This window comes from Lygodium microphyllum, chromosome 2 (assembly GCF_053477565.2).
Source record: "Lygodium microphyllum isolate KBCC chromosome 2, Lygodium_microphyllum_v1.1.10, whole genome shotgun sequence".
Taxonomy (NCBI): Eukaryota; Viridiplantae; Streptophyta; class Polypodiopsida; order Schizaeales; family Lygodiaceae; genus Lygodium; species Lygodium microphyllum.
In genome coordinates this window covers 45,966,420-45,991,575 of record NC_141136.1, presented here as the reverse complement: position 1 = coordinate 45,991,575, position 25,156 = coordinate 45,966,420, and the positions used below count along the sequence as shown (strand labels likewise).

General features: G+C 41.6%; 1 long non-coding RNA gene across 2 annotated transcripts in view; it reads right to left on the bottom strand.

The window, feature by feature from the left end:
* The window catches only part of LOC148039693 (uncharacterized), a 43,781-nt gene extending 18,936 nt beyond the window's left edge, over positions 1 to 24,845 (bottom strand). The window contains exons 1-2 of one of the 2 annotated variants that reach the window (XR_015688344.1): positions 24,720 to 24,845; positions 19,875 to 20,518 (exon numbers count right to left, since the gene is read on the bottom strand). This is a non-coding gene — a long non-coding RNA (uncharacterized LOC148039693). Of the gene's footprint in view, positions 1 to 19,874; positions 20,519 to 24,719 lie in introns of those variants that run through there. The other variant, XR_015688341.1, reaches the window with a different exon arrangement.
* Between the last annotated feature and the right edge of the window lie 311 nt (positions 24,846 to 25,156).

Genomic DNA, 25,156 nt, shown 5'->3' with positions numbered 1-25,156 from the left:
GACACCTCCGAGCTAGCTCTTCGCTAGTCTTTTGTATCCCAGCGCCAGCCATCTGGTCGCGCAGATTCTTAATCCGAGTGATGAATGCTTCAACCATCTCTCCTTCAGCAAACTTCTCCGCTGCTAGTTGATTCTCCAAGTTTTGAATCCTTGTTTGGTTTCGTGTTTCATACTGACTCCTTAGTACATTCCAAGCCTCTGACGCTTTGGTTGTATGCTGAATCAGAGTCAAAACACTGTCAGAACAGCTTGTAACTAAGGCACACAATGCATCTGCATTCCTTCGTTTCCAAGCTCGTAGAAGATCTGCATTCGGAGGAATCATCACACTAGGATTTGATGGGTCGGGGGTAGGCTGTGGTTCTGCGTCAGTCCCCAGCACAGTCTCTAGAAGCTCATAAGAATCAAGGATAGTTGTAATTTTGAACTTCCACAAGGTGTAGTTTGTACCATCTAACTTGCCTTCGCTGAAGGTTGGTGGACGAATCCTCAGTGTTTGAATAGCCGGTACAGCAGCACCACCTCCTGCACCGCTTCCTGATGCGCCAGAACTGCTTCCCAGAGTCGACATCGTTTCTCTTTGCTGTTGAAGCCTTTGCCTCTTGCACGCTCTCCGATCTATAGAGCCCCCTGGGCTCTGATACCATGTAAAATATTACACGGCGCAGCGAACAGAATCTGAGAAAGAGATAGAGAGTACACAACAGATAAGAGAAGAATCAGTAAAATTCTTTGACTCCAAACAACTGATACAAAGATGGCTCTGTCCACCCGTGCGCTTCCACTAAATGAAGCTTAGATGGCGATCTAGACAGAAGATAGGTGAAGAGCTTAAGGCTAGCTGGAACAACAACTCTGACTGGGTGAAAGATGAGTGTAAGATGGCTGCGAAGGGGTTTAGCTTTTATAGCCCGCGAAGGTCGTTAGGTCGGCCTGCTGACCGACCTACCATATGAGCCTCCACTAGTCGGCCAGGGAATATTCCAGGGAACTCAATAGGGGCCCCTTTTAACTCCCTTACCACGCAACTCAATGCAATGTGCCTCGAGTTGCTACCAGCTTAACCACTCTGTCTAACCCAAAGATTAGACCCACAACAGTCACCTTTTTGCCATCCGGTCACATAGACCTCATCTGATATACAAGTCAGGACTCAACCAATGTCCGGGCTCACATTTGGCTTCTCCTCATAATCGGGGCCTTACAACTTTGAGCACCATGGATCATTGGTAGCACCTAATGAGGGTGGGGGCATTGATCATATCTAACACTTGGCATCCTTTGGAATGCTAGGAGCGAAACCATTCTTGGAATTTTTGATTTTCATATAATATGCCCTAACAGGAATATGATTTGAAAGAGATCTCCGTGCACAACCATACATGATTTGAGAAAACATGCAATTGATCTATGATATGCAATCAATCAATCCATGCTACACACAAAATAATGTATGCATTGAAGAATTGTGCCTAGCCTATCTAGATGTGATCGTGCATCATGCAAAATGCAAACAGAAATCCTTATCCTCACCTCTCAACTCTCATAAAAAAGATATGATATACTCCGCTCCTCCCATCCAAAATCTCACAATCACTCTAGAAAGTGATGGTCCTCAAGATGTTGACCAAATATGAACAACCCTTCTCACAATTGATGGTGTCCTTCACCACCCTCGAACTCTCCCAACCACCTTACACTCTCAACCAGAGGTTCTTAGCTTTGTGATGAACATCCCAAATATTGTGCGTGCAAGAAATGTGCGTGCTTAATGACAGGTGCTCTCTCATGTGCGCGTGCATCTAAAATTTACTGCATATAGCTGCAGTGGACCTCATGCTGTGCTAGTGCTCAATGATGGTGCAAAATGTGCATAATCCCAACCCATGGCATGGAAGTATTTGATAGGAATAGGAGATGACCCTCGAGTCTAGTGCATCAACAAGTGCAACGTGAAGTGCTCGTGAATCCATAATCCCTGTGATGTGCAAAAGTCTCGACAAGAAAATATACCTAGCTCCTCAATGTTCAGTAGCTATTGATAAACACAAGCTTTATCCTATTCAGAGAAATACCAAGCTCAACCTAGGCTATCAAGTTTCACACTCAAAAAATCAAACAAAATGACAGAAACAAATCCTATGTTAATCAAACACAAGAATTCCAAATACAAAAAAACAAAAAAAACTATCACGCAAACAACTAAGCTAGCAAAAATCAAACCTAACTACAGTTTGACTAGGGCTTTTCAGTTTTTAGAAAAACACTTGACATATTTAGCTCTCCTCCTAGTCTGCAAATATTCATGTGCAGCAGTTTCTTTCATAAAATGATGCAACATCTATCATCCATTGAGTTTCCTCATTCTTTTGTTGAAATTGTTGTTCTGACCACTCCTCTATTTGTATTGTCATTAACCTTGATATGTACTTCTTTAATCTATATCCATCTATCCTTTGCTTATGTGCCTTCCCATCCAAATTTTCTAATGCATAAGTTCCATTTTTTAAAACTTCAGAAACCCTGAATGGTCCTTCCCACTTTGTTTGGAATTTCTTTTGAAAAGTATGATCCAATTTACTAATGTATCTCAAAATTAAATCCCCTTTTTTTATATTTATAATTTTTATTTGTTATTAATCTCTTGTAAAAAAATTCTTGACTTTTCTCATATTGATCACACACTTCCTGTCTGTTTAATTGTGCTTCTTGTAATTGTATCAACCTTTTTGTGAAATAATTTTTTTCCTCTCCTTCAATCAACTTTTCAATCATCCTTAAAGTCGGTATTTCTACCTCTATAGGTAATAAGGCTTCTTTTCCATAAGCCAGTTTAAAGGGAGAATAGCCTGTACTTTCTTTTCTTACTAATCGATAAGCCCACAAAGCACTTGGCAATTCAATATCCCATGTTTGGGGACGATCCTTTGTCATTTTAGACAGCATTCTTATTAACTCCCCGTTGAATCGCTCGTTGAGACCATTACATTGAGGATAGTATAGTGAAGCAAATCTTTTTGTTATTTTCATTTTCTCACAAAGATAGTCTATTAATTCTCCCTTAAACCCTGGTCCTCTATCTGACAAAATCTCTAAAGGTGTTCCAAGTTTACAGCATATATCTTCATAGATAAATTTTCCCACATCTATGGCTCTGATGTTTTTTACAGCCTTAGCTTCTGCCCACATCGAGAAAGATAATCAACTGCTGTCAAAATATATATTTTTCCTCATGAAGTATGTGATAATGGACCAATTGCATCAATTCCCCATTTTTCAAAATGTCATATGCAAGAATTGTTTTTCTTGTTTTAGGTTTCAATATTCTCTTACTCATTCTTTGACATTCATGACAGGATTTACATCGATGATTAACATCTTTTTGAACACTTGGCCACATATATCCTTTAGTTAAAATCTTTTGTAAAGTTATTTTGTAAGAATAATGTCTCCCACATGCCCCCTCATGATTTGTTTCTAGAATGTGATATATTTCTTCTTTCGAGGGTACTCTTCTTAAAATTAAATCCACTCCTTTAGCATAAAGGACATCGTTCACCATTTTATATCTTCTAGCTCTTCTTAAAAACCCATATTTTTTGTTTTTTTGAATACTAGAATGTACTTTTCCTGTTAACAAAAATTCTTCTTCCAAGTCAAGAGCTTCTCTTCCCCTATAAAGAGGAAGATCTGCTTTCATTACAAATACTTGACAAATTGCTAATTGGGCTGCATTGTGAGCTTCCTAATTTTCTTCCTTGGAAATATGTTTCAAACTCCAAGCTTCAAACTGTTTTAAATCTCTTCGAATTCTATTACACAACCTCTTCAATTTGGGATTTTTTATTTTCCAAACTCCGAGTATTTGCTTTATTGATAGTAAAGCATCACCTCTAATTCTCAACCTTCAAATTCCCATTCTTCGACAAAGCATAATGGCTACTTGTAAGGTTGCATACTCAGCTTCATTGTTACTTATTGCCTCAAGTTTAATTGTTTCTTTTTTTATTAACTTTCCTTGAGGATCATAAACCACTATTCCTCCTGAAGATGCTTGGTGTGCTTTACGATATGATCCATCAAAATACATCTAGAATGAGTTTTCTATTTCTGGTTTTTCTTCTTATTTTTCTCCAAATTTTCCTTTAAGTAAAAAAGAGCTTCCTCTATAGGTTAAAAGGTCTACTATTGTAGCCCTAGTTGAGTCCTCAACCTGGAATTTATATTGAAATTCTTCTAGTTCAAAAATCCAATTTATAACTCTTCTTGATAAGTTTGAGTTATTTACCAACTATGGTAATAGTGTATAGCTTGTTAAAATAGTAAAGGATTTTGGTAGTAGATATCTCCTAAACTTTCTACAAGCAAATATTACACTTAACATTACTAGTTCTATTTCTATATATGTTTTTTCTATTTGCAACTTCACTCAACTTGGGAAATAGATAGGTCTCATATATCTAGAATTCTGTCCTTTTTGCATTAGAATTGCTCCAACAGCATCTTCCCAACTAAAGGATTCACAAAAAACTCCTTTTCCCAATCAAGTGCTTGAACTGATGATGCATGACTCACAGTTTCCTTCACCTGTTGAAACACTTCTTCAGCCTCTTTAGTCCACTCTAAAGGATCCTTCTTGGCTACCATCTCTAATGGATAGAGTAACTAAGATGCCAAAGGAATGAATCTTGATAGATATCTTACCTTATGAATGAGTGTCATAAGTTCTTTAGTATCTGTAGGCAATACTAAGGTTACTAGGGCTTCTAGTTTTTCAGGATCAGGTTCTATTCCATTTTCTGAAACTACATGACCAAGAAGTTTCACTTTTGGTTGAGCTATTTTGCAATTTTTTGGATTTAGTTGACAACCATAACTATCCAATCTTTCAAATACTTTTCCAAGTTTTTCATAATGTTCTAATCTTGTACTATGAAAGCAAATATCATCAATGAGATCTCTAAAAAACTTCCCTAGGTAAGGGCTAATACTTTATTTATCCTCCCTTGATACCAAGCTAGTCCATTACTAAGTCCAAAAGGTAAAACTCTATAGCAAAAACAACCCCATGGTGTTATGAAAGTCGTTTTCTTTTGATCCTCTGGAGCAATGGGTAATTGAAAATATCTAGAATATCCATCATAAACAGTATACCTTTCAAAACTTGCAACTGAATCTAAGTTTTCTTCTACGAATGGTAGCGGATAATGATCCCTTTTTGTGACGACATTTAGAGGCTTATAATTAACACAATTTCTCCAACCTCCCATTTTCTTTGATTCTATAACTATTGTGCTTACCCATTCTGAATCTTCTACAGGATAAATAAACCCGGCTTGCAACAATTTATCTACTTCTTCTTTCAAGACTGATATTTGTTCTAAAGTCAGGGGTTTTAACTTTTGACATACTGGCTTGGCATCTTCTTTCAGCTCTATTTTTAGCCCTTCCCCTTTCATTCCGCTGTCGTATTGCTGCGCATTTGAGGTGTGAAAACCACCCAAAAGTTGTGCATGAGATTTGTTACTTTGTACATACTTAGTTGTTATGTTTGCTCTTTCATTCTATGCCGAAGATGGAGAAGAATAAGGTTTTTGATAGATTGGAAACTCGAGATGCAATCTCATGGGCTACACTTATTTCAAGATATGCCGAATATGGGCTTTGTGAGGAAGTACTAAACTAATTCCAAGAGATGCAAGTCGAAGTACATTGGTGGATATGTTTGCCAAATGTGAGAGCTTGCTTGATGTTTAGCACACCTCAGAATGGTGCAATACAACTAGTAGGAGCATCAAGACAGGCTTGATTGTGAGTGTCATTGTATCACAGTGGACTTGGGCAGCTACTATTTTGCAAAGCTCTAATGTTACATGGGAGTATGGTGTCAATGGCCCTTTGTGGTATGCGAGTGAGATGACAATTCAGGTGCTCCTTTTTGGAGTATTTGCCATTGAAATCAAACGGAAGACATCATCAGTACATACAATTGGTGAGATTGTGTGTGTGAGGTGGGTTCTTTTTGGTGCACATTGTTGTTGTTGGTGTTTGTTTTGCCCACTTCACCAAGATGGATACGCATAGTGGTAGCATGTTTCGGCTTCTATAGGCTTCATCGTCTTGATTACTTTAGTGGATCCTTCCCCCCCCCCATGACAAGTAATAGTGCTACTTCAGGTGGCAGTACAGCACTGTTTAAACTGTCTTGAAGGGGCAAGTTGTGTACATGCTATGCTAATCTTTGATGGGAGATTGTGCTATCCTTATCACTCTCCATTTATAAAGAAGGAGGCTACTTTTTGATAAGGACAATCTGCGTATGTATTAAAAAAAAGGAAAAGGGCCACTAATCCTGAAAAAGGGGAGCGAAAAGGGAGGCCTCTCTGGTTTTTCCTGGGGGCAGAAGGAACGAAAAGAACGGCACTCTGGGGGGGGAATAGGGACGAATGTGGAAGAAAGAAGCGAGGCCTGCCAACGATGGAAAATCTCCAGCCTTCCATTGCTCAAGATCCAGCCTTCCACTGCTAAAGATAGAGCCTTTCACTGCTTATGAGGGAGCCTTCTATTGCTCATGAGAGAGGGGGACCAGTAGCGCTTGGAAATGGAGGGGGCGCAGAATTTGGAGAGGAAGGGGATCAACGGAAGGAGCTCTGCTTTTTGGTGGGAAGGAGGTTTTCAGTAAGGGGAATTCGTGTTTTGGGATGGCTCGGAGGGAAGAATCAGCAGGGGCCTCGACACCACCAGCAGCGTGAAGAAATCCAGGCCTTTTATGATTCGCCGTTGCTCGAAGTCCTGTTCCATGGGCTCAAATTGAAACCTGTCACGTTTCCACAGATTGACACCTATCATGATTTTATGAATTGATACCGTCTTGTGAAAATTAAACTGATACCCTTCTTGTGAAATCCACAATCACCGAGCAAGACTCTGCCACACATGAGGCCATTGCCTTCAGATTGTCAGCCATATTAGGAATCAGAGCGATAGAAGAGGAGAAGTGTTTCAGAGTTCCGATCTGGTTCCCTGCGATTCAAGCTTTTCCGATCGAGGGTCAAAGCAGGGCTTCTCGGCAATGACGGCTTCTCTCTGCAACGCATGCTTGTTCCCTTCCAACATACTCCCACCGCAGTCTGGTTGTGGGCCGACCGATTCCTTCTCCTCTGGCATGCCCTCCTCTGATCATAACTACTACAGAGAACAGTAGGCAGCATGCCATGGACACTGACAATCAAACCTCTCTGCTGCATTTTTGCGAACACACAGAATTGCAAGACGCCAGCTACGAGAATTCATTCGTATACAAGCTGCCTATTGGACAATGCTAGAGGAAGGGAGTCAAACATTTGCCATGATTTTGATGCAATCTGTAGTCAAGGCACTAGACTATGTTATGTAAGACGAGCTGCAGAAGGAATTTCCGTCCTGTTCGGCTTCTTTCAGAAGCGTTCAAAAGGGGATTGAGGTCTCTGTCTAGAAGTGAAACGGCCAAGAGCTCTTTTGAAGAGGAACATGATCTAGAGAAGAGCTGAAGCCTCTAGGATTCGTGAGAAGTATCCTTACAGGATTCCTGTAATAGATGAGAAAGCTGAAAAGAAGTGACATTTCAGACATCAGATAAGAAGAAGTACTTTGTACCAATTGACCTTACTGATGATCAATTTGTCTATGTTATTCGGAAGAGGATCAAATTAAATGCAAGGAAAACAATCTTCATCCTTGTAGACAATGTTCTTTCGCCTACTGTTACAATTATGTCAGCTATCTATGAGGTATACAAAGATGAGGATCGCTTTCTTTATGTTACATACAGTGGAAAGAACACCTTTGGTATGCTAAAACCGTACATATGAAGAACATACAGTGATGGGGGTGTTCGCAGGACATTGGAGTCATAACATAACAGCATATTCTTGAATTCTTATCATCACCCATAAGTCCAAAACTTAACAAGGGAAAATTGCAAAGGCTAGAACAACATGGAAGATAAAGAGTTAATGGATTTTCTATTTTCTTTCCTGGATTCGAGAAGGATGAACTGAATGAACCGATTTCTTCATCTTGAACCCTTGTTTTGTTATTAACAGAAATTAAACAAAGACTTGGCATCAATTTCTCATCTTGCTTACTTGCATGATGAATCTTCTTTCCTGAAATTTATCAAGGACTTCTGAAGTTGCGACTTTGCTTTCGAAATCCCTTCGACATCGCTGATTTCTAAGTATGAGGCTGCAAAAAGGTTGGGATATTTATTTATAAGTGAATGATATTGTTTTCTTTCTCCATGTGTCAAATCTTGACTTAACATTTTTTCCAGAAACTCTCTTTTTTTGGTAACTTGAGGTAGTTCCATTAATTTTTCCAATTCCTCTAGTTTCCCTTCTTCATCATCTTTAAAAAAACCATCTTTCTGATTTCCTTTGACTTTAACATTTATATTTTGGACTTTTTGTGAATATTCTTCTTCTGAAGTTGATTCTTCATCTTTTAATAGGAACAAAAGTCCTTTTTCTTTAGAAGGAAGAACTAAATTAGGACTTTTTTTGTTTTTTGATACCCTTGAAACTATTGATGGTTCTATATGAGTTATTGACCTCACTCTGTTTTCTAGAGATATTTCCTTCTTCTTTTTATTATTTTTTTCAATGATTATAGATGAAATTTCTGGATCTGAATCACTTTCTGAACTTCCCTCCTCAGTTTCATCTTCTTCTTCTGTACTATCACTTTCCTCCTCTTCTTCCTTGCTAGTATCCTCATTCACTAATTCCTTTCTCGAGGCCATATCAAACTTCTTTGCTACTCCTCTATGGTCATAAATTGTTAAAGTTCCTTTCCCCCAATCTTGTATTGCTCCTGCTTTCCTAAGCCAAGGTCTACCTAGAATAAGCGAAAATGCTCCTAATCCTGCTGGCATAACATGACAAGTAATTTTCATAGCAACTCCATAAACCTTGATTTTAGGATTTTAAATTATTCCTATGAAAGGAGAGAAGGATTGAAGCTTGCACGCGAGCTATGGCGGGAGAGCAAGAGCAAGAAAGAGAGAGACAAGAAATGGGAACTCCAACAGTCACAATGTGTGACCGGGCCTTCCTTTATTTACTAGTCACTAAAATGAATGTAAAGAATAAAGTGACGTGACGGGCGTTCGCCACCTGTAGTGTGCAGTGGCGGGTACTGTCAGTGTAGTAATACACAGGGTGGTACGGAGGAGGCGCCTTTACTGTCAAGAATCGCGTGGTGGAGGGGATTGCTCAAGATGCTGCGCCGAACACACACAGAATGCACAAGGAGAAGCTCACTCAAGAGACAAGAAGAGAGATGGAGGCCAAAACGTTTTCTTGCTGATTTCTTCTTCTTCTTCCACACACTTTACAATGTACACAAAGTATAGATAAGATACAACATAAAAGAAAAGTGGCCCACTAAGTCAAACAATGCATAACCGACTACACTAGTCGAATGGCGCTATAACTATGCCAGCTGTAAATAGGTGTAACAACCTGAATATAATAAGTAATGAGTCAGTGGCCATGTGAGAGTCATAATGACCACCGACGTGCTAAGTGTAGATGTGTGGACCCATCTAACCAGGCGGTCCATCATCCATGTCCACATGTGTTGAGCTTGCCATCTCAACACTCCCCCTCAAGCTCAACTGCATCTCTGCAACTCCAAGTAAGCTTCGAAACTTTTGAAGCTTCTCTGTACCCAATGCCTTCGTGAAGATATCAGCTATCTGATCCTGTGTGCTGACATACACCAAGTCAATCTCACCTGCTAGTACCTTCTCTCTCACAAAGTGGTAGTGTACCTCAATATGTTTTGTCCTGGCATGGAACACAGGGTTCCTAGCCAACTGTATACTGCTCATGTTGTCACAATAAATGACAACTGGACCTTCCACCTGCATATCCAAATCAGCCAGTAACTTTTGCAGCCATACTACCTCACATGCTGCAACAGCAGCACCTCTATACTCAGCCTCTGTACTCGACAAAGCAACTGTAGATTGCTTTTTGCTGCTCCATGCAACTGCTGCACTACCAAGAGAGAACATGTATGCACTGGTAGATCTTCTATCAGACATACTACCAGCCCAATCTGCATCTGTGTATCCAAACACCTGTACATCTGTACCTGCCTCATAGAAAAGCCCATAATGTAATGTGGACTTCACATATCTCAATATGCGTCTCATTGCATCCAAATGTGGCTTTCTAGGTACTTGCATAAACTCACTCACAAGACCAACAGCATAGCTCAAGTCTGGCCTTGTAATGGTCATGTAGATCAAACTCCCCACTATCCTCCTGAACATAGTAGGGTCTTCTATCTCATCCCCAACATCAGCACTCAGCTTTACATTCTGCTCCAACGGGACTGAAAGTGGTTTGCATGCAATCATACCATACTTGGACAACATATCCAAGCCATACTGTCTTTGGGACAGCCATATACCATCATCACATCTGATCACCTCAATGCCAAGGAAGTACCTTAGCTCACCTAAATCCTTCATCTCAAACTTCATCTTCAAACAGCCCGTGACTTCAGCAATCCCACTATCACTATCACCTGTAATAATCAAGTCATCCACATAGATGACTATGATGACCAAACCTGTATCTCCCTTTCTCACATAAAGTGAGTGATCAGCATCAGAAACATAAAAGCCAATATTGACAAGATACTCTCTGATCTTGTCAGACCATGCTCTAGGTGCTTGCTTGAGCCCATAGAGTGCCTTCTTCAACCTGCACACATACGTGGGATGCTCTAAATCTTCATAACCTGCTGGCTGATCCATATACACTTCTTCCTGCAAATCACCATGCAAGAAGGCATTCTTTACATCCATTTGCTACAACCTCCAACCTTTGGCTGCTGCCAAAGCAATCACACATCTGACAGTTGCCATCCTAGCAACTGGGCTGAAGGTTTCATCATAATCTATGCCATATGTCTGGGCATAGCCTTTTGCAACCAGCCTAGCTTTGTACCTGCTAATAGAACCATCTGCATTGTGCTTAATCTTATAAACCCACTTACATCCAATAGCTTTCTTTCCCTTTGGCAATGATACTAGATCCCAAGTCTTATTGGCCTCTAGTGCAGCCATCTCCTCATCCATTGCTGCATCCCAATGAGCATGACCAACAGCCTCCTCAAAACACGTGGGCTCAACATCCTCAACTAGTTTCACCATATAAGCATAATGGTGAGCTGCATAACCCTCAAAACCAAATATTTTAACAGGGTATCTCACCCTGCTAGACCTGCGTACCACTGGATCACTCAATGGAGTCTTTGCATTAACACGTGCTCTCTGCACACCTGGAGTCCTCACTGAAGGAATGCCAATCTCATCATCCAAGCTCTCTGAGCCACTGGAGTCTCCATCAAGAACTGCATCCATGCCTTCTGACACCTTATTCTTTCCTTTGTCTTTACCTGTAGTGCTATTGGATGCACCCGAAGATGTAGAGGTACTCCTTAGTCTCCCAGACCAAGGACTACCAGATGATGTCTCTGGTCCACTAAGAGTCTGTGATTCTTGCTTTTCAGCCTGCACATGAGTATCATGATCATCATCAACATCCAATGCATCACCACTAGATGCATACCAATTGCTCATTTCATCAAAGATGACATCCCTGCTCACTCTGAACTTACATGTGACAGGGTTGTAACAACGATACCCTTTCTGCTCTAAAGAGTATCCAATAAAGATACACTTTTTAGCCTTTGGATCCAGTTTCTTCCGCAACTCATCTGGCACATGAACATACGCAATGCAGCCAAATACTTTCAAGTGTGAAACATCAGGCTTCTTACCTGTAAAACATTCTTCGGGGGTCATACCATGAACTGCAGCTGTGGGAGTTCTGTTCATAATATAAACAGTAGTATGAACAGCCTCAGACAAAAAATGCTTAGGCATATTCTTTTCAGCCATCAAGGCGCGTGCAACTTCTGCAATATGGATGTTTTTCCTTTCTGCAACCCCATTTTGCTGTGGGGTATACCTGCATGTGAACTGTCTCTTTATCCCATGAGACCTCAGAAAATCACTGAACTCATTTGAGAGGTACTCTCCCCCTCCATCTGACCTCAGGCACTTTACTTTCAAGCCTGTTTCTCTTTCAACTGCAGCCTTGAAAGTTCTAAAGTGCTCAAAAGCTTCACTCTTTTCCTTCATAAAATATACCCACAGCTTTCTAGAGCAATCATCAATGAATGTGACAAAATATGAACTGCCTCCAAGAGATACATTTTGTGTAGGCCCCCAAATGTCTGTATGCACAACATCAAGGATATTTCTGCTTACATCTCTGTCATGTGAAAAGGGTTGTCTTGCCTGCTTACCAAACTGACATGCTTCACATACCTTCTGAAATTCTGCAACTTTAAATGTAGGCAAACCTGTAACCAACCCTTTGGACTGCATTAATTTCAGCCTTTGTACATTTGCATGTCCAATGCGTTTGTGCCAAATTTCAATGTCTGCAACAACACCTTTTCCTTTGGCATACATAGCCGCATTCATAGTAGGAATTCCAGCATCTAGAGTGAACATACGTCCAACTCTACTTCCCTTTGCTACCAACCTGCACTTGTCATTGAAGTCTTCTACAAAGCAGCCCTTTGCATTAAATCTGACTTGCAGCCCTTGCTCTACCATTTGACCGACTGACACCAAATTCTTTGTAATAGATGGCACATGTAATACATCTGAAAGACTCTTTGTCTTACCATCATGCAAGGACAAGGGAACTTTTCCAATGTGTGAAATTGGGTGGCATGAGTCATCACCCGTCTGCACATAACCTGCATTCTGCAAATCCTGCATCTCTCCAAACCATTCTGCATGGCTGGTCATATGATTGGATGCACCTGAATCAACATACCAAACATCTTCATGTGTTCCCTTTCCTGTAACAGCATTGAGCATATGCTGCATAACGAACAAACGTTCATTTTTGTCTTCATTCTGTCGTGAAGACGATGCATAGTTTCCTTGCTGCAACTTACCACTGCAGATATCATCTCTCTTAGCATAACATTGGGCTGCAATATGACCTGTTTTGCCACAGTAGTGGCACACAATACCAGAGTTGTTAGAACCTCTGTTCTGCCATCCACCTCTTCCTCTAAAGCTCCCCCTGCCTCTAAAGTTACCACGACCTCCTGAAACCTGCATATCGCCAAATTGCTGATTCAATCTGTTTTGCTGGTTATCACTACCACGTCCTGCACCACGGCCTCTTGAAGAGAACCTGCCACGTCCCCTTCCAGAACTGGAGTAGAAAGCTTGGACCTGTTCACCACTTCTTTCAGATGTCTCACTCTGCATGTTGATCTCTTCAGTGATCATAAGAGAGACCAATTCATCGAAATCTGGAAATGGCTTTCTGACATATACGGAAGTTACAAAAGACTTCCAAGCCTTTTCATTATTAAGTCCACCCAAGGTAGACGACACCAAATCATCATCATCGGGCATTGCATCAATCGCTGCCAATGCATCTGCAATGCTTCTTACCTTCAGTGCATACTCATTGATAGACATCTTCCCTTTCTTTAATGTATTCAACTCTTGCTTGAGTTGAATCTTTCGTGCCTTTGTATTTACAGAAAACATACTTTCAAGTATGGTCCAAGCTGCATATGCATTCTCTGCATTTCTAATGTGTCCCAGCATGTTATTGTCAATTATTGCAGACAACCAATACATGATCTTCTTGTCTTTTACATTCCATTCCTTTCGTGCCTTTGTCTCTTCTGCAGTTGGAGGATCACTCACCTCCGGCTCCTTTTCTTCACCTGAAACGAACTCGTAGAGGCCTTTTCCAATAAGAAAGTTCGTGACACGGAACTTCCATGAAGGGTAGTTGTTCTTGTCGAGCTTCTCAATGATGGGGCTTCCACTATTCTCTGCCATTATCACAATAATAATACCAAACAGCAAGCAAATCTTCTGCAACCCTCGACCTGTAGTACACAGCAATTCACCAGACAGCCTTTTCCACTGTCTGCTCAACAATACATGCAATCTGCAACCAGTTTGCAGATAAACCTTGTGTTTACTCACTGGTAAACACCTTTGAACTTACAGATCTGAAATCTGTAACCTGCGCACCCACGTTCGGTCAATACAGTCGAAGTCACAGTGTACCCTGAAACTGCTATCCGCAACCTTGCGGCTCTAAAACGGGCCCTGAAACGGCCTCAAATGCCCAAAATCTCTGCGGGAAACCCTGAAGGGCTTATCTGCAGAATATACAGCGCTCTTCGCGCACACCAAATCTCACTGCAATCTGAGATTTTTGCTCTGCCCTGCTTCCGGTGCCTCCACATGCACTATCCAAGAGAAGGAGTGGAAGAATGGGAGAAATTCTTACATGTAGCTTGCTTGCTCGAACCTTGCTTCTTCTCCTTCACTTCAACCTTCGAAATCAGCCTCTCTCAATGGCGCGGCTCTGATACCAGGTCAAGAATCGCGTGGTGGAGGGGATTGCTCAAGATGCTACGCCGAACACACACAGAATGCACAAGGAGAAGCTCACTCAAGAGACAAGAAGAGAGATGGAGGCCAAAACGTTTTCTTGCTGATTTCTTCTTCTTCTTCCACACACTTTACAATGTACACAAAGTATAGATAAGATACAACATAAAAGAAAAGTGGCCCACTAAGTCAAACAATGCATAACCGACTACACTAGTCGAATGGCGCTATAACTATGCCAGCTGTAAATAGGTGTAACAACCTGAATATAATAAGTAATGAGTCAGTGGCCATGTGAGAGTCATAATGACCACCGACGTGCTAAGTGTAGATGTGTGGACCCATCTAACCAGGCGGTCCATCATCCATGTCCACATGTGTTGAGCTTGCCATCTCAACATTTACCCCAACAACCTCCCATTTAAAGGCGAATCTGCCCCAGTGAGAGAGAAAAGAAAAGAAAAAGACAGTACAACTGTACATAGGTACAAGGGATGAGGAAAGGAAACATCTCATCCAACGCCCATCAATCTCGTGAGGAAGGCAAAGCGCTCAGTAGTGAGGCTTTTCGGGAGTAGATCTGCAGGATTCTCATCAGTGGAGATCTTAACAAGGTCAACAAACTTGTTCTCCACGACACCACGTATGAAGTGATACCTCATCTCAATGTGTTTTGTCTTTGCATGGAAAACTGGATTCTTAGCCAACTGAATAGCACTCATAGAATCCGAATGTAGTATAGGTATAGCATCAATCCCAAGGTCAGTAACTAGACGGCCTAGCCATATGGCCTCCTTGCAAGCCTCAGTGGTTGCAACATACTCGGCCTCAGTGGTAGACAAAGTCGTACACTTATGAACCCTGGACATCCAAGAGACAGCACCTCCAGCATAGGTGAATACATAGCTAGAAGTGGACTTCCTAGTATCTGCATGTCCTGCATAATCGGAGTCAGTGTACCCCACGACCCATGTATCATGGCTGCCATAGCAAATACACATATCTGTTGTGCCCTTTAGGTACCTCATGATACCCTTCACGGCATCCCAATGTTTCTTGCCAGGTGTAGCCATATAGCGTGCCACAACACCAACTGCAAAGGCAATATCTGGACGAGTGGCTATCATGGCATACATCAAACTGCCCACGGCTGAAGCATAAGGGATCTGGGCCATCTCAGCCCTCTGCTCATCTGTCTGCGGACAATCAGCAAGTGATACCTTCACATAAGAAGGCAATGGACAGCCAACAGGCTTTACGTCCTGCATGCGGAAGCGCTCAAGGACTTTATGAATATACTCCCTCTATGTGACAAGTAGAGGAGTCCGTGATGCCTGTCGCATCTAATGCGCATACCAAGTATGTGAGAGGCCTGTCCCAAATCCTTCATCTCAAAGCTCTTCTTCAGCTGAGATTTAAGAGTATCTAGCTCATCATGAGCTTTCCCTGTTATCAGCATATCATCCACATAGAGTATCAAAATAAGCAATGAACCATCACGGGCTTTCTTCGTGTAAAGACACGGATCCATAGCACTCCTACTGTAGCCCTATTTGACTGCATAAAGGCATCAAACTTATGATACCATTCCCTAGGTGCCTGCTTCAAGCCATAAAGACTTTTCTTCAACTTGCACACTAGGTGCTCCCTGCCACGTTCTGCAAAGCCCTTAGGCTGCTCCATATAGATCTCATCATGCAAGTCCCCATTTAAGAAAGTCGTCTTGACATCCATCTGATATAGATCTAAGTCAAGCTGAGCAAACAAAGCCAAGACCAAGCACAGGGTGGTCATCTTAACCACAGGAGAAAAGGCCTCATCAAAGTCTACACCATGCTCTTGCTTAAAACCCTTTGCTACCAATCTGCCCTTGTATGCCGGCTTGGGGTGTCCCATGTCGTGTATGTCTATGGGTGGCGCGAAGTACTTTGTTACCTTCATTGATGATTTTTCTAGGAAAGTGTGGGCTTACCCCATAAAGCAAAAGCCCGATGTCTTGGCAGTCTTTCAGCGTTGGCTTGCTCTTGTTGAGAACCAGAATGGGTATAGGCTGAAATGCCTTAGGACTGACAATGGGGGAGAATATGTCTCACGTGCTTTTGAGCAGTTTTGTGATGACAGGGGTATTAAGCATCAATTGACCACCCCTTACACCCTCGCCCAGAATGGTTTGGTTGAGCACATGAACAGGACTATTTAGGAGCGTGTCCACTCTATGCTTAGCCATGCAGGCCTACCACAGAGCTTTTGGGCTGAGGCAGTTAGTACGGCAGTGCATGTCATAAACCGATCGCCTTCTAGTGGATTGGATTTCCAGGTTGCAGAGGAAGTTTGGGCTGGTAGGCCACCCTCTTATGCGCATCTCTGTGTCTTTGGATGTGAGGCATTTTGCCATGTGCCCAAGGACAAGAGGAGTAAGTTGGATCCAAAGAGCATTAAATGCATCTTTCTTGGTTATGGTGATTCAGGAGAGATGGGCTATCGCCTATGGGATCTACAGGCGCGGAAAATAGTACGCAACCCACGATGTAGTCTTCCATGAAAACAAGATGCACAGGCAGCCTGAGAAGGTGGTTGAGATCCGCAGAGTGATCTTTCAGGAGGAGCCTAGAGCTCCTGCACAGCGAGTTGGATAGCCTACAGCTGCAGCACATGCTCATGGTCAGGGTGTTGGACAGGCAGCTGGGCAGGCAGCAAAGCCTGTAGTGAGACGGTCTGCTAGAGACAGACGTCCACCTGATAGATTTCAGCCCTCTATGCATTATGTTTTGGTTACAGATGCAGGAGAGCCTTTCACTTATGATGAGGCTATGCGTAGGGGTGAGAGTCATTCCTGGGAGAGGGCTATGTAGTCTGAGATTGACTCCTTGCATAAGAATGAGACTTGGGGTTTGGTTGCCTTGCCTAAGGGCAAGAAGGCTTTGCCATGCAAGTGGGTGTACAAGCTGAAAAGTACCCATGTTCTTATCATAAAGATTCTTGATCTTTTTCCATAGATCTCATGCACTCTTTGCTTCCTCAAATACATTATAATGTACATGTTCAATGAGAGACAATACAATCGTGGACTTGCATAGCTCATCAAGTTCAAGCCAGTCGTCATTGTTCATAGTTTCAGGCTGCTCCCCGCTCAACCGAAGTGGCTTAATCTGAGATTTCTGCACCAAGACCTACCAAATTTGACTCTTCCAATAAGAGTAGTTGGCACCATCCAACTTTGTGATGTTAAATATGGCATTATCAGTCGAAGAGGATGCCATAATGCATGCTGGAAATGCACAGATAGTCTAAAACTACTTGTTGTTTTACTGTAAAAAATGCCCAAAATCCACTAAAATGAGCTCCAAATGGCGAGAAAAGTGTGCCAAAAGATGCTCCCCACTTAGTACTAGGTGCGGTACACCAAATCAGGATATTTCACCATAAAAATACTGCTCATTCCACCAATAAATGCTTGCTGTAATAAATTTCAGAACTGCAATAATGACAGCAAACTGTCCCAAAACTGGATCTAATGTCAACTAAACAATGCTAGGTCCAAAGCCAGCATAAAGAGGGCAAAGCAAAGCCAAATGACAGTGAAAATACATGAGCATAACACCGAGATATGTCAAATAGCATCTGCCAGTAAGAGGCACACCCCCAGACAATCTAGGCAAAATGTACATGCAACTGCCAAAACCTGACACAAATAGGTGTTTGCTCAAAAGAAAGTGGATCCAAAACTGAGACTCAGCTCATAAGCATCCTGTGAACCAAGACATATACTCAATGCAACATCCAATTGTCGGAGTATAATCCCAAAGTCTCAATACATTTGTAACTGCTCAATGACATAGACTGCTCCAATACATGCAACTACTCCAATAGCATGTAATCCCTGCTCAAGGTCAAGTAAGCATGCAAGATGCTCCCACTGGCACAAAAGGCATACAAACGAGCTCAAGGGCTCAAGCAACCCAAGAAAAAGTACCAGTGACAAGTGACCAAGTCAATGCGTCATACGCATCCCAAGAGCATGACATACATGAAACAACTGATGGAAGCAACCAACGAGCAATACATAATCCCAAAATAAGTTCTCTGTCAACTCAATGACATCCGATAGCAACCAAGTAAATGATCAAACTGAGTCGAAAATGCTCAAATACATCCAAGGCAAAGCTTTCAATGTCAGTAAAGAATAGACGAACCAAGGGGCATATATCACGAACCAAAGCATGTAATGTATGAAGCCTAACTGTCAAGCATAGACATGAGGCATAAGCGGTCCAAGAGCATGCCAAGTCGGTCCAAATGCCACTGAATACCAACCAAGATGGAGCTTATGCGTAGCTCAAATACATTCCATAGACTCAAACATGAGCTCAAAGTCGTCCCCAAATGTCAGATACATGATGGCAAATCCCAAAGTATACATCCAGTACCAATAGGTAAGTGACAGAGCATCCAAAGTACCTTCAGCCCACTGTTATTAGCCAAGTTTGACTATCAAAACTGAGAAATTGCAGCCAATATTTTAGGCCAAAATCATGGCATAATCATGTGCATACATTCCCAAGGCACTAGGCATCATGTAGGCCGCATAGGGCATCAAACAAGGTAACCTGAGTAGAATATAAGCATCAAATGCCAATGCCAAGTGTGGCTGCCCTGTTTCCAACACTGTATAATAGTAAATGACAGTCTCAAATCAGAGAATGTCAGCCCCAAAGCTTCAATGCTGCACAAGGCCTAAAGAAGCTTTCAAAGTAGCTCAAATGCCTTCTAGAAACCATTGTTTAAGTGCTCATTTAGGAGCCAAGGCATATAGGCTGAAAACGTGATGAGTAGGCAAGCAAAAATCTGGCGCAAATTCAGCGCAGGCTGTCTTGGGAAGTGGCTGCTCCATGTGGCAATGTTGGTGTGGATGGGAGGCTCAAAGAGGCCCCAAAGAGGGCATACACAAAGCCATGAATGCCCAAAGCAAAGGGCAAGGGAGATATAGAGCTTTGAAGCTTCAAATGATGGCTGCCCCTTGTTGAGAATCAGCAATCACACTCAAACAGCCTCTTTGTATGGAGTCTCAGGGTCAAGGACATGCAGGCTAACTTATCCCATATGCACAATGGTGCCTACTGCAGTTTCCTACTTTCCTATAAAGCATTGTACTTGCTTCCTTTCTTAAAGCAATGATAGTACTCTTTTCATTTCAGTAAAGTGTCAATGTCATTGTCCACATACACAAGATTGTGTTTATGAGTCCAAGTCTCAATCTTGGAACCTAATTAACTTGTGTAACAAACAGTGTCCATTCCATCATGAGTCTACACTTCTCCTTCCATCCTCCATAGCTTCCGGTTATGTCATGCTCTAGATCCCTCATTTCTTACATGGTATCAGAGCCTAGTTGGGCATGGCATTGCTTCTCTAGCCTCTCTTGATTCTTCTGAACCTCCATCCAGCTCAGTGTCAGTGTATGACTTCTTTTCTCAACTCTACTCTCACTGAAGCTTCCATGGCAGCCATAGCCAGCAGCACCCTGTCAGATTGAACTGCTTATATCTCACTCCACAGGTCAAATCTCTTGGAGCTTCCTTCTGGAAAAGTATTCCCCAACTCATAAAGCTTCCCTGTATCACATCAATCCAGGACATTGGATCATCTGGAGCTCAGCATTGTGAAAATCCCCAATCTCTGTTCTATGTCTGCCATAGCCAGACATGACCTACCTTGCTTGGAGCTTCCATAACTCTTCAACCAGGCATAATTTCAACACGATTTCTTCTAGAGAAATGTTCCTTGGCTCAGGGCGCAGCTTCTTGTCACTTTAAACACCAACATTGATGATCTACAGCTCCAGCATTGCTCAAATTCGACCTCGCTGTCCAGATCTGCGCCGATTCTGTTCGCGGCAACCTGCGCGCTGCATACTGACCACGATGTTGATGATCATGATGGGGCTTTGGTAGCCCATGACATAAGCTTCCTAGATATGTAAAAATTTTTGAAAATGATCCACTGTAACTCCTGCAATCAGCAAAAAACCAGGCCCCTGTCTCAGAAACCCTAATTCCACCATAGCCAAAAGCTTCAAAATCTTGACATTTTTCACTGTTTCTCTCACTGAAGTTATTAACAGTGATTTTAATCACTGAGCAATACTCTCTGAAGTTCGTTAAAGTACTGTCACTCAGATCTGAAGGCATCAGCATCAAATCAAGAAGGGGAAGATCACTTGGAGTAAAAGACTTTTGCAGATTTGGTATTCATTGACACTAAGTTAGTGCTTTTTAGCACTTGTGTCTCTCAATCAATTCTTCTGTTGCTCAAATCTAATAAAGTCTGAAGTTGATTTGCTACTGTTCCCGTAAATCTAACATGGGCAAAGACTCGCCAAATGCTCGATTAAAAGGAGTCGGATTCCACACTTGGCAAACCCGCATCAAGCTCATCCTGATGAAGAAGGGTCTCTGGGCCATCACAAATGGCAAAGAGAAGAAACCGCGGGACGCGGACCTTGCAACTACTTGGCAAAAGAATGATGACAGAGCCCAGGCCATTATCAAATTGGAGCTAGACGACAGTTATATCCATCATGTGGATAACTGTGAGACCTCACAAGATACATGGAAAAGACTTGACACCCTGTTCGGTGCACAATCTAAATCATCAAAGTATGGTCTCCTGATTGAATTCTTCAGGCTTGAAATGAAGTCCAGCACATCACTTGCCACACATCTCAATTACATGGAAGGACTCCTAACCCAACTTGCAGGAATAAACATTAAAATGGATGAAGATGTTTGCATCGGTGTTCTACTTAAGAGCTTGCCTCCTGAATATAATAACGTATCAACAACTTTAATCAACATGCCAAATCCTGAACTTGTTGATATCCAAGCATCACTGTTAGAAGAAGAAAAGAAGCTAAAAACTAAAGAAGAACCAAGTACCTCTAGAGATGAGCATGCATTATATGTTGGCAACAGGTACAAAGGCAAGAAGGATCAGCTCTTTTGTGACTTCTGCAAAAGGACCGGACACACCGAAAAGTTCTGCCACGCAAGAAAGAGATCCCAAAAGGCCTATCTAGTCGCAGTCAAAGAAGAAGAAGAAAATGAAGCAAAGGAAGAAGAAGATGAAGACCACTAGGATCGGAAGGACAAGACTCATCAGTCCTTGTACTCTCATAATTCTGATAAACTGTTTTAATAGCCTTGTATTTTTTCCTTGCCCTAATGCTTCCTACCATAAGCTATGTAAACTCCTTATGTAACTTGGCATTACAGTCCCTGTACACTTTGTGAGGCCCCTGTTACAGCCTCTGGATGTCCACCATGTTTATGGTACCCACACTTAGCTTTTTCTGCGACAACCTCTGGTGTTTTGCCATGTCTGTGGTATGCCCACACTTTGCAGGTGGTTCTCATTACAGCCTCTACACACTTTGTGCCTTTCCTAGTTGTGATTGAGGAGGGGTGTTGAGAATCAGCAATCACACTCAAACAGCCTCTTTGTATGGAGTCTCAGGGTCAAGGACATGCAGGCTAACTTATCCCATATGCACAATGGTGCCTACTGCAGTTTCCTACTTTCCTATAAAGCATTGTACTTGCTTCCTTTCTTAAAGCAATGATAGTACTCTTTTCATTTCAGTAAAGTGTCAATGTCATTGTCCACATACACAAGATTGTGTTTATGAGTCCAAGTCTCAATCTTGGAACCTAATTCACTTGTGTAACAAACAGTGTCCATTCCATCATGAGTCTACACTTCTCCTTCCATCCTCCATAGCTTCCGGTTATGTCATGCTCTAGATCCCTCATTTCTTACACCCCTCTTCTTCTACCTATTTAAAACTGAGAACTGAAGTAAAACCCTTCAAACTCTGATGTAATACCTCAAGGGCAAGGCCCTGAAGAAGCCCAACAATTCTGGGAGGGAGCTCGAGAAGCTGGGGAGTGTCGGAAGCTCAGGAGATCGGCTATGGCTGCCAGGATGAAGACCCAATGCACGAAGGGAGTCGATGCGAAGGTGGAGAAGCACCGAGTTGAGCTTGAGCAAGAGGAAGCCAAGCTCTGATACCAGTTGAAAGGAGAGAAGGATCGAAGCTTGCACAAGAGCTATGGCGGGAGAGCAAGAGCAAGAAAGAGAGAGACAAGAAATGGGAACTCCAACAGTCACAATGTGTGACCGGGCCTTCCTTTATTTACTAGTCACTAAAATGAATGTAAAGAATAAAGTGAAGTGATGGGCGCCCGCCACGTGCAGTGTGCAGTGGCGGGTACTGTCAGTGTAGTAATACACGAGGCGGCACGGCGGAGGTGCATTTACCCTAACATCCTATGCATTTCACTTTAGCATGATTTGCAAGCCTAATTCTAAAACCGTATCCTGCCACTATTCGAAGTCCAAATTGTTCTACACATGCTTGGGTAATCACACTGACTTGTGCTCCTCCATCTATGTATGCCTCTCCAATATTTTGGTTTTTGTACCAAGCATCAACTACAGGACAAGTATCCAGTAAATCCTCTACACTCAAAACTCTTACAGTACCTTTTTTTCGTTCTCTCCCTTTTGGATTTACTAATTTCTTCCATTGTCCTCTCATCCTAGGGCACAACTCCATCAATAGAGCAAAAGATATATCAGCTTTCCTACCCATCATATCTTTCTTTAGATCATAGTCACTTTCTCCTTCTCCCAGAGGAATATCAGTAGTATGATAATGTTTTCTAGGTGCTCTCGATCTATTTTCTTCTTTTTTCTCTTTCTTCTCTCCTCTTTTTGTTTTTCTCCCTCTTTCCTCACCAGCCTTACTAGTTTCAGGTTCATCTCTCTCAGCATCTCTTCTTCTTTTAATTGCAAGCATAACATCAACAGTTTTATTTTCTTCATTTTTTTTATTTTCTAAAAGAATACAATTTATGGTACTTTTTCCTTTCTCTTCCTCATTTAACTTAGATTCTTGAGAAGTAGAATCATTTTTTATTTCTATCCCAAAATCATTATGTCTGTTAAGAAAATTTTAAGGTAAAGGATACATATCCTCCCTTGCTCTAGGTGGATATGGACAGTTTGTACTTATATGACCTATCTCTCCACATGAATAACAAGTTACCATCGGTCTACGAAAATATCCTCTACCATTTCCTCCTCTTCCCCCTCTCAAATTTTCTTGATTTAGTTGTCCCATTAGCCCTCCATTACCTCTTCCTAAGGATCGACCTCTCAATGCTCCTAGCCTCATGTTTTGCATTTGTCCAGATAATTGATCTTCAACTTCTGGTGCTAGTTGTGTATTTTGTCTTGCTAAAACTTGATAATTATGTTTGTCCCTTTGCCAAGTTTGGTCTTTATTATCTATAGGTGTTCTAAATGACTCTTTTTTTTAATTTTCTCAATTTTTCTCTCTTTTTCTATAGCAATCATTACAGCTTCATCAAAAGTACTAGGTTCTTTGATTTCCAATTTTGTCCTCACCTCTCCTTGCAAATTTTCAATGAAATTTTTAATTTTTAATATTTTCGAGGCTCTCTCTCCTGGGCCTAAAGATACATTCCAACGATCCCAAAGTCTAGCGTACTCTATGGCAAAAAATTCTATGGTCTGGTCTTCTCTCTTTTAGCAAGTTTCTATTTTTCTCCAAAGGTCATGGGAAGTTTCAGTTTCTTTAAAATGATCAAGGAATGCCTGTTTAGTTGCCTCATATTCCATAGAAACAGGAGGATTTCTTAGTCTAAGGGTCTTTTCATAATCTTCAAACCAATTACGACCTTCTTCTAACAATTGAAATTTCAGAATTTGGAGTTTCAGAGTTGAGTCATTTATTCACTGGATAATACATCCAAGCTCTAGTTTTTCGAGGAATCGCTGAGGATCCTCTCCCTTTTTACCATAAAATTCAGGAAAAGAACTAGCCATTTAAAAAAATGATTACAAACAAGCAATCAATCCACAAATTACAAACAAAGTCAAAAAATTTCGGGACTCCTTAGTAGGGGCACCAAAAGAGATGTTACGAGAGCGTGAATTGAGAACAAGCCTCACTCACAACCCGATAACGAGATATTAAGGAGTGCCGGTTAGGGTAATTGACTTTATCGAATGCACAACACAACTTGGAAAATTAAAATATTCGATGAAACACCACGAACCACGCAAGACAACTCACAATGAAAGTATTAAAAGTTTGACAACAACCAAGTAAACTATATTCTCATACCTTAATACCCTTGATCCGAAGCTTGACACCACAAAGTCTATCTTCTTCCTCTTCGACAATAGCACGTCCAAAAGTATTCTCTCGCATGCGACCCTCCTCTCACATCTCTCACAAGATGACAAGAAGATACAAGGGAAGGGCCCCTAACTCTCTACTCTCCTCTCCTTTTATAGTTTTTTACATCCTCCCTTATGTTGGACATGCTTTTGCTTTCCCAAAAAGCCTTAGGCTTTTTATGCCTTTCAAACTTAAGGAAGTTTATTATTCTTAAAGTTTAAGATATTAAATCTTAGGAAACTTTAAAGCCTTGCTGAATGGTCTGCTTTTGTTTCTGCTCATCTCTTCACCGTCTTCTCAGAAGCAGATCTCCTCTATTTGCCTCTCCAAGCTCGCCGATTTTGTTGACTCACTCCTTCATCTTCTCATCCTCCTGCTTT